The following is a 10,089-nucleotide window of genomic DNA, read 5'->3' as shown; positions in this document are numbered from 1 at the left end:
ACACACACAAGCCTGTCTTTGCAATCCTCCTGACTGAACCTTCATGTAATTAAGTGCTTAACTAAAATTTGGTATTGTGATGTTTATTTGTTTCAGTTATCTATTGCTGTATAACAAACAGCCCCCAAATTTAGTGGCTTAAAACAACAGCCAGGAGTTATTTGCTCAGGAGTCTGCAGATCAGGAATTTGGGCTGGGCTCAGCTGGGTGGTCCTGCTTCACATGCCATTGGCTGTGCTCACTCATGGAGCTGCATTTAGGTGAGAGTTTGGTTAGGGTTGGAATATTCCAGGTGTCTTCAGGCCTCTCTCCACTACTCTTTCTCCAGCAGAGTGGAAGGACTTCTTACACAGCAGCTGGCTTCCAAGATGGAAGACCAGCCTTGGAAATTACACATCTTCTTCCATCACATTTTATTGGTTAAAATCGGTCACAGAGCCAGCACAGATCAAAGGGAGAGGACACATACGACCCTTCTTGTTGCGGGGATGGCAAGGTCACAATGCAAAACAGCGTGTGGGAGGGGCGATATCACTGCAGCCATCTTCACTGAAGCATAAACCAGTGTGCAGACCTGTTCGAAGTTAGCTGGTAAAATCCACTATAAACAACAGCCGTGGGCGGTAGTAGTAAACCTAGTATTAGTTCATTTGTTTTCTCTGTGTGTGTCTGTCTGCTTTTTACTAATCAGTACCTCAGCTATAAAGGGTGTCTTGAATTATAATCCTGAGTTCCATGAGTATCCGTCGGTATTTTCAGTTCCAAGGCACAAGAAGTAATTCTGGCTAACTTAAGCAGAAGGGGCTTTTTGTTGGTTTACCAGTTAGTTTACAGAAGATAGGAAAATTGGAGAACTAGACTCAGAACATAGAACCCAAGGAAGGCTGGGTGGAAGGAGCATCCACAGTGACCCCAGAAGGACACTCTGGGCAGGCACTGCTGCTGGTGCTGCACACTGTGGGCACTGCGGCCCTGGGGCTCACGCCGCCTCCATGCCTGTGCCTGAGGCTTCGATTCTTCCTCTCAAGGCACCAAGTCCTGACTAGAACAATTAGTTGTCCAGTCTATCTGCTCCCTCATCGACCAGGAAGTGGGGAGAGGGTCCTTTCCACTTCAAAGATTGGGGCTGGGGGTATTCTGCCTCTTACCTAGACTTACACGATGGAGTGTATCCCCAAATACAAACAGCTACCTGGTACTGAACATCCAGTAGTCATGGCTAACGACAGAAAATTGTCCTGATCCAGCCCCTGCAACCTCTGGGACTTCAATTGTTACTCACTCTGCTGCAGCCTCAATGCCAAACACCAAGCCTGCTCCTGCCTCAGGGCCTTTGTACATGTTGTTTTTACATCTAAAGTGCTCTTTCTCAAGTATCTGCATGGCTCTCTCACACCTTACTCAAACATCACCTTCTTCTAAGGCCTTCCAATAGCCATTCTACCTCAAATTGTAAGGCTTCACCCCACACTTTCTATCCTCCATCTCTGCTTTTTTCTCTTTTTAACTCTTACCATTATCTAACATAGTATTTGTATATATTCTCTTCCCCTCTAGAATGTAAGCTCCATGGAGGCAAGAATTTTAGTCTGTTTTGTTCAGTGTTGTGTCCCCAGCATCTAGAAAAGTGCCTGGAAGATAGTAAGTATTCAATAAAAGTCTTGCTCAAAATGAATGCAGAGCCAGTGTCTACATGATCCCTTTGAAACCCCTTTTGGAGCCCATTGGTTACATGATTGACAATGATTCTTCTTCGAGAAGGATCCTCCTACCCATCTGTCTGCCTAGAATATGTTTTTCTCGTTTTAATTTTTTATAGAAGACAGCATGAAAAATTTTGATAGCTTGAAAAACTGTTGAATTTAATGGTTCCTTTTCCTTCAATCAGGCTTACCCCTCTGCCTAGGAGGAAATTAAATGGGTCACACAAGGATCGTTTATTATAAAACCATACCTTGTGCTTTGTTCTCTTCTCAGTGTTTCTAAATTCATATTTACCGCACTACTTTTCAGGGTATTGCCACAAGCTCAATACTTTCCAAGGTCATCCCTCTCATCCTTCATTCAGAAAGACAGGAAGTTGGCCTTTTTCCAGTTTTCAGGCAAGCATTTGTCCTCAGGCTGCAAGCAAAGCAGCCCCACAGTGACCTTAACTAACTCAGCATGTATCCCAGGAGGGGAAGCATCAGGCCCCGCCCAGAGCCTGGAACACACTGACAGCAGTGTTCGAATCGTCATCAGTGAGTCCAAGACAGGGCTGAGGGTCTGCTGAGGGCAAGGCTGTGCTAGTTCCTCCCTTTCTGCGGTTTGATGTCCTGCCTTCTTCTCCGCGGAGGAGCTCAAGCCCTGCCATTTGCACACTTGGGCAAGCAGGAAGCAGGAGGATCCAGTGGCTTTAACAAGCACTTCGTGGCATCTCACACTGGTGGCCCTGGCAGGGGGCCCAATGGCAGTGGTCCTGTTTCTGATGATAGTCTATTTCCCTGTTCCTGTGATTACTGATAAAGATGATCTCTCATTCATTCATTCATTTGCAGAACACATTCAAATAAATGACATGTTTCACTAAGTTGGATGGTCTTCATGTCCACAAGAAGAAATAAATTTAAACAGATGAGTTTTGGGTGTTAAACGCTTTAATTTTAAAACTACAGAAAATTGGAACCAATACAACAAAACCCACATTCCTACCACCCAGAATTGGCAACCATTACCATTTTGTCTTATTTTGTTTCCAGCCTTAAAAACAAAACAAAACAAAACAAAACAAAACAAAACCGTACAGCACATAATAGAAATTAGGATACCGTGAAAGGGCTTACAGTAATAGTAAGTCAGTCCCCTGCCGCTAGACCCCTGATCTTCTCTTTCAAGGCAACTTCTATTACAGGTTTCTTGTATTTCCTTAAAAAGATATTCTATGCACATATCAGCCTGTATGTAAATGTGTTCTCTACCCTCTTTTTCTTTTTTTTCACAAGTGGAAGCTCACAATATACAACATTTCTATATCTTACTTTTTTCAATTCAGATATCTTGGAGACTGGTGAAACAGGGGAGTTTTAAGTCTAACATGAGAAAGTACTTTTAAGCTGTCATGATGATAAAATTCTGGAATAAGTCACTGAAACTGATATTAGTTTCAGCTCTCAGACCACTTCTGCCACCAAATGCACAAGTTGCGGTTCTTGAGAAGCCGACTGTGTAAAGGAGATCAGCGTGCAGGAATTTCATTAGGAAGTGCTTTTGGAACCAACACCTAGGGGAGAAAACAGAAGAGGGGAAAAAGCAGAAATGAGCAGAGAGAAAGTTGGCATCGCAATGCAGTCTCAGCTAAGGCCTCATGACCCCTTGGGGAGCCGAAGCTGGAATGGCCTTTCCAAGTTGTCCTCAATCAGGAAGGAGTCAAGGCCTTTGTACCTCTACATCAGTCAGTCCTGGGATGCAGATGGCCCTGGGGAGGGTGTGATCTTGGGCTATATGGTTTCCAGCCAAGACCATTTCCACAGAAGGCCAGCAGCTAAGGGCTATCTGCCAGTGGCACTCCAAAAATAGGAGGACTAAGTTCTTCATCCCTGACGGGGGATCTGGGCAAAGCATCGTGGTATCCACTACAAAAAAAAAAAAAAAAAGTCCTAGTTTTTAGGACTACATTCTATAGCATTTAGGAGTGAAATTTCATGATATATACAATTAACTTTCAAATGGTTCCAGAAAATATATCTGTGGGAGTGTGAGAAAAGGAAAGAGATAGAGATAAAGCAAATTTACAAAATGCTACAATTAGTGAATCTAAGCAAAAGTTATATGGATGTTCATAGTTCTTGCAATTTTTCTATGGCACTGATGACATAGTAAGAGATGTTAGCACTAAATGACATGACTTGTTAAAGGCAGAGTTTATTACTAGCTAAGGTCATTATGCTAGAGTTTCCTGGTGACATGATTGGGGGTGGGGACAAAAAGCTTGCTGAATCCCCACTGAGGTCTTCTCCCAACTGATCAGACCTCATTCTGGACAGGAAGGATTTTCCACCAACCCAAACATGCCTTTAGGAAGGATCATGGAGAGATTTGAGAAGATATGCTCTCTGCACATCATTGTAAAGAAAAAGCACCCCAAACTTACAAATAGGACAAAAAGTACTGTGTGCCCTTTCCATATTCTTCTAGAGCATTATCTAACAAGACTGCCTAACAAGCCTGATTGTCAAGGAAATGTCATTTTGTTTGGTTGACCATTTACTGTTGATTAGAGCCTAGACTCTATAAAGATAAATATTGCCATAGAAAATTGATGATTTTTGTCCAGTCAAAAAGAGGTTTCAAAGGTTATGGTTTTACTGCTCTTAGGACATTAATCAGTTTTGTATCTAACTTTGCCATCTTATTCCAGTATTCTTTTATTCACCAATGCTATATATCAGCTTCCTAGATCCTCTTTGGATCAATTTCACCATCCTGCTGTTTCCTTCATTACTAAGTTAAATAAATCTTTGACATGTGTTCATTATATATTTATAAAAGTCATGTTTTTGAAAATCATACTGTGACCTCCCCCAGACTGCTATCTCCCAGTATCCCTTTGTAAAAAAATTGTGTTCCTTTTGCTTATCATCACAAAATTCTCTTATCAGAATTTATAGATCAGAATGCTCTTTTACACTTAGCCTTCAACCCTGTCTTGTATGGGACATTGTGATAGTTTTCTGTGGCTTGCCACTGACAGCATTCTCCTTGAGACATGTAGTTTATTCCTCTCCTCCTGGTACTTTAGGGGACGTACAATTCCATTAGGCCTGCAAAACAATCCAGAGAGCCAATAAAATCAGCTGCAAAATTACATTATATAAAAAGAAGATATCTAAAAATACAAGGCAAATAGCAACATTAGAGTGAGTTAAATGAGAGACAAAGAGGTGCCATGAGGCTGTAAGAACTGGGCGGGCCGGGCTGACTGTACCCCATCATCCACTCAGTGCCCTGTGCCCCTGCCATGCCAGTTGTTAAATATTCTGAATATCACCCTGGAATTAAAACAGCTGTAATAAGGTTAATGTCACTTCTGTCATCATTTAAAATCAGGGTATGTTAGAGTTTAGAGGTGTTAGTTCCTTTGAAAAGTAAGAAAGAACTTATATAAAGTGCCTCCAATAGTCAAATTCATAGTCAGAAAGTAAAGCTGTCACCAGGGACTGGGGTTGAGGGAAATAGCAAGTTAGTGCCTAACAGGTACCGAGTTTCCGCTTGGGAAAAGGAAAAGTTCTGGAGACAGATTCTGGTGATGGTTGCACAACAATGTAAATGTACGTAATGCTACTCAACTGTATACTTAAAAATGGCTAAAATGGTAAATTTTTTGTGTATTTTACCACCCAGAAGTCACTACCAAAAATAGTCACTTTAAAAAAAAGAATGAGACTACAAGTGGAAAATAAGTTCATGTAGATAATAAAAGGATAGAAAAATATGGTAGGTGTTCAGAAAAACAATAAAAACAAATGGTTAAGGATATTCATTTCATTAAAGAGACTAAAGAAAATGATTGCCTACTGGAAATTGTCGGTATACTTATACCATATTTGAAAATTTTATCTTTTCACAGAGAGGAAATAATCTCCAAGAGAGCAATATGAAATTTAAAGATTTGTGTTGATTACTGGAAACACTCCCTGTCTGGGAGATAAATATTAAATTATGAAATGGTCTCCTCAGGGAAATTGTGAAAGTCATCATCCAAAATATTAAAAATTAAATCAGATAAAACATTAGAAGGCCTAATGTAGGAAATGATCCTGTTCTGGTTTTGGGGAGACAGACTGGAAGACTTATTGGGGCTTTTCTATTATTTATTTTAAAGATTCTGCCAAGAAGCAAAACCCATATGCTCAATTTCAGGCATAAGATCTGAAATTGCTATTCAGAGTTCCTGGAAAAACAAACGTTTTATTAGAGGTTGGAGGTAAGGTTTGAGTCCTATTTTGAGTATATTGAACTAGAGATCAGGAATGCTTAGATCCCTGCATTGCCGAGCATCCTTCATACTCACTTGACTTGACCGCGTGAAAAGAAAAAGCCAAATGCAAAGCAGAGTTCTCCTTCATTAACACCTGAGCAAGCATTTCATACTCCCACAGAGAGGGAGGGAGTCTCTTGCTGGATTGGAGAATGTGGCTTCTGCTTAAGATCTAGCGGAGGTCTCATTTCTTTCCCTCAAATAGGAGGGGCTTGAGTCTCCAGAAGCCACATGGAATGAAAGAGAGGAGGCACTAAGCCTGCCCCAGGTGGAGGATACCTACTGCTCAAAAGATGCTGCAGATAGGTTCCAACTTTAACATACAGTCAACTTGCCTGTAAACAAAACTGTCCCAACTAATAATCTGGACTCTAAACTGCAAATGAACAACTCCTCCCTTGGGGCATGCAGGCAACAGAGGTGGGCAAAGACCAAAGACCTACGGTTTCCGGGAGAAGGGGCACATGTTCTTTCCCCATTTGCTTACATACACGAGCAAATTTTCTATGAGGGCTGATTAATTCTCAGAAATGCAAAATTATCTAATATGTATTCATATGTTCACCTCTGTTGGGAGTGTAAAGGCCAATGAAATGTGCGATTAAAAGCCTTTGAGGAGGAATATCCATGAATATTGTAGTCTGAAAATTAAAAGTTCTATTACAGAAGGAGTTGTTTCTATAGTTAGAGTAGGAGGACAAATGTTTTAGTTGGAAAGGAAAGACTTTAAAAGATAAACTTGGACCAAACTAAAGGGGAGTCCTTAGTATTACGTGGACAGTATCATTGTCCTAAACATGAAATAAAAAAATAGAATATTTTGAAAGGAGGAAGGAGACTGAAAGGGATGTAAAAAAAAGTACATTGAAATGTAGGTGACAGAAATCCTGAGAATGTCTCAGCTAGCCCTTCAGCAAGTTATGAATGAAAGTGTACTATCCATTCATTGTCACTCACCCAACAAACATTTACTGAATATCTATTTTTGTGCCAGGCACTGGTAAGTGTTGAGGATAAAACAGGATGGGATAGACACTGTTCCTCTGAAGTGGGGATGGCATACCTTAACCAAAGACTCACACAAAAATCTAATTATAAACTGTGAAAAGAGCTGTGATGCAAAAGAAGAGGGTTTTAAAAAAGAGCATTAACAGAGTGAACTGATCTAGTTTGGGGGTAAAAGAAAGCTTCCCTTACATGGTATTTGTATTATGTATCTTAGTCTGGCTTTCTCTAAGAGCAGATCTTAAGATAGGGATTTGGGCACAAGTGACATTTAAAAGTTGATTTCAGAAAGTTCTGTGAATGAGTAGGGAAAGGAAGGAAAATCATTAAAGAGCAAGTTCCCACTGCGGTAACTGTGGCTCAGTCCTCCTGGCGACTCTCTGAGGGACTTCATGGAGCATCCCTAAGAACATCTCATTAAGGGGTGTGAGGTTGGGACACAGACTGTTTCAAATGCTTTTGAGAAGTTTTGCTGCCTGTGAAGGGAAGGACAGCAACTAAGGAAACAGTGAAGTCCAGGGAGGGCTTCCTGACCTGTCCTCCCCCTGGCCTTACAAATGCTGGTTTATGATCAGGCCACCCAAGATGGCTGTTCTCTTGCTCTCTGTACATCGCCTGCTCCACCAGTCCCTGTACACTACTCACATGGCTGACCTTCTTACATACTTGCCCCCATCCCAGCTAGTGATTGCTCTAATCTTCAGATCAGAACATCTCCACCTGATAGCTTATCAAAAGGACAGTGAGGGGCTTGCCCCTTTGCTACTTTCCCTGGTAACTGATGAGCCAACCTGATGTCAATTCCCTCTATAACTGGTAACCTCCCCCTCCCCCTGGGAGTAAAGACTGCAGCCATGTCTTGCCTGCCATCCACCGCACACGGTGGGGAGTCTCTCCAGGACCTTGCTTCAGAGAAGATCCCCCTATCCACCAAATCACTGATGTCTCTATCGCTAACTCCAGGCTCTTTCTTCAGTCTCGAGGATGGGCAGGTACAGGGTTTGTAGGCCTGTCGGGTGCAGCCCAACAGCTGGAAAAGACTTGAGCATATTTAAATTCTGACAAGAAGTCCCTGAGTTAAGGAGAGAGTTTGAAAACCCTGGAGAAGAATGATTGAAAATTGATGAATCAAGAACAGGAGGGAGTGGGCTGCGGGATACAGGTGGGTTAACCTTTGATAAGAACGTGGATGCCTCTTCTGCCTAATACAGCAAAGGAAGAGAGGGTACCTTGTGCAGATGCAGGCAGGATGAAAGATTTCCTAGTGTAAGTCAAGAAAGTTCTACCCTGATGGCTTCAGTGTTCAATAGGAAGTGGGAGATGAAGGCATGGAAGAGTGAGGAAAGAGGAGGCTAGGTTGGAAGGGGCCAGCACTGACTATTCAAGGACAATGGAGGAGATCAGAGAATGACCTTTTGCAGACAGCATCTAATGCTGCTGAGAGGTTGAGAAGAGGTGTGTTTTGCAACACAGAAGTCATCAGTTTCAGTGGAGTGGTGGAAATAGAGTCCAATTTGGTGGTGAGTTAAAAAGTAATTTAATAGGTAAATAAGTTTCTTCTATATAGCACAGGGAACTATATTCAATATCTTATAGTAACCTATAATGAAAAAGAATATGAAAACGAATATATGTATGTATATGTATGACTGAAACATACTGTGCATCAGAAATTGACACACTGTACTCTGACTATATACTTCAATTAAAAAAAAAAGTAATTTAGACTTGAGGAAGTAGAGATGCTGCATATAGGTATCTCATTTGAGTGCTTTTGTGTTCAAGGGACCATAGCAGTAATGGGTAGTGAAGGGAGATATGTCATCAAGAAAGACCTTTTTCTTTCTTTAAATGTGAGATGGTAGAGTCTATATGGTGATGACAATGATTTAGAAGCAAGGGGAGAATTAGATGAAGCGGAAAAAATTGCTGATGCAGGAATAGGGTGAATACCTCCAAGAATGCAGTCTTAAAGAAAGGATAGGATCCAAAAATGAAGAGTTTATCTTTCAATAGGTGCATTTTCCCCATTTGCTCACTAAGTTCTTAGTGAAATTTTTGTTGAATTTAGTTCAAGGTAGAGAAGAGATTTGCAGTAACACCTCCCAGGCACCAGGTGGTGATGTTCAGCTGCAGTCAAGTGTCTATCACCTGTGCACCTGCTTAGGAGTAAGTGGATAAAAAACAGTTTTTTCCTTCCAAGTTGAACTGAGTTGGCCGGAGGGCAACTAGAATTGTAGGTGAATTTCTGGTTTGGCTCTTGTAGTGGAATTGCAACTTCTGGTCTGGGAAGAATAGAGGGTTTATGCATTTGAAGAGGACATTGTGATACAAAGCACAAAGGGTAGGGATCATTTCTCAGAATGGGGGTTGGAAGTCAGCAGTTCACCTGCCACGAAAAACAGGGAGGAACCAGTTAGGCAGTAAATAACCCGGAAAATCAGGGAGGGGCCTAGTGTGTTCATTAACAAGGAAACACTAATCAAGTGGGAGTTTCTGCTGTGTAGCAGGAATTGACTGCATGAAGGCAGCTGTGAAGATTGGCCTCTTGGCCTGTGACCTTCCAGTGACTTCCATGTGATGGCTGTACTGTCCCCAGGTCAGCTGACCCCTAGGAGCACCTCTGGGCCAGGCAAGTTGGCATCTGTGCTTTTAGCACTGGTTTTCCCTTATGGGCCCAAATCTCTGCCCTAGTTGTACTGAAATAATCTCTTAATCACATCCTTCCTTTCTTACATCCGGCCCCAATCTGACCTCCTGGGAGGACGTTCATCTGAGCAGCACAATAACTCAGCCAGCCCCACCCTCTCGTTGACTATTATTAACATTATTTATTTAAATATTTTTCTGCATGGATCTGCTATAGCCTCCTGTGCTTTTCCACTTTTATAAGATGCTAAGAGCCTTCCAATAACCCAGTTCTATCCTTGCAACCTGGTGTGTGTCTTTCTTCTGCTTTGGCAAGGGTTGCTCCTAGTCCCCTGGAATCTTTGGCATCATCCCAGATAATACCAGAGGAATATTGGTGTTAGTATTAAGCAACAATTTCCCCTTTATATCTTCCATAG

General features: G+C 41.8%; 1 protein-coding gene across 1 annotated transcript in view; it reads right to left on the bottom strand.

Moving 5' to 3' along the window:
- Window positions 1-2,618: 2,618 nt before the first annotated feature.
- LOC116664447 overlaps window positions 2,619-10,089 on the bottom strand; it is a 142,901-nt gene continuing 135,430 nt past the window's right edge. The window contains exon 4 of the mRNA XM_032482896.1: window positions 2,619-3,259. The gene's annotated coding sequence lies outside the window, so the exon portion shown is untranslated. The remainder of the gene's footprint in view (window positions 3,260-10,089) is intronic.

Source organism: Camelus ferus, chromosome 6, assembly GCF_009834535.1.
Source record: "Camelus ferus isolate YT-003-E chromosome 6, BCGSAC_Cfer_1.0, whole genome shotgun sequence".
Classification (NCBI taxonomy): Eukaryota; Metazoa; Chordata; class Mammalia; order Artiodactyla; family Camelidae; genus Camelus; species Camelus ferus.
The sequence above is the reverse complement of the archived record's forward strand: the minus strand, read 5'-3'. Positions and strand labels throughout refer to the sequence as shown.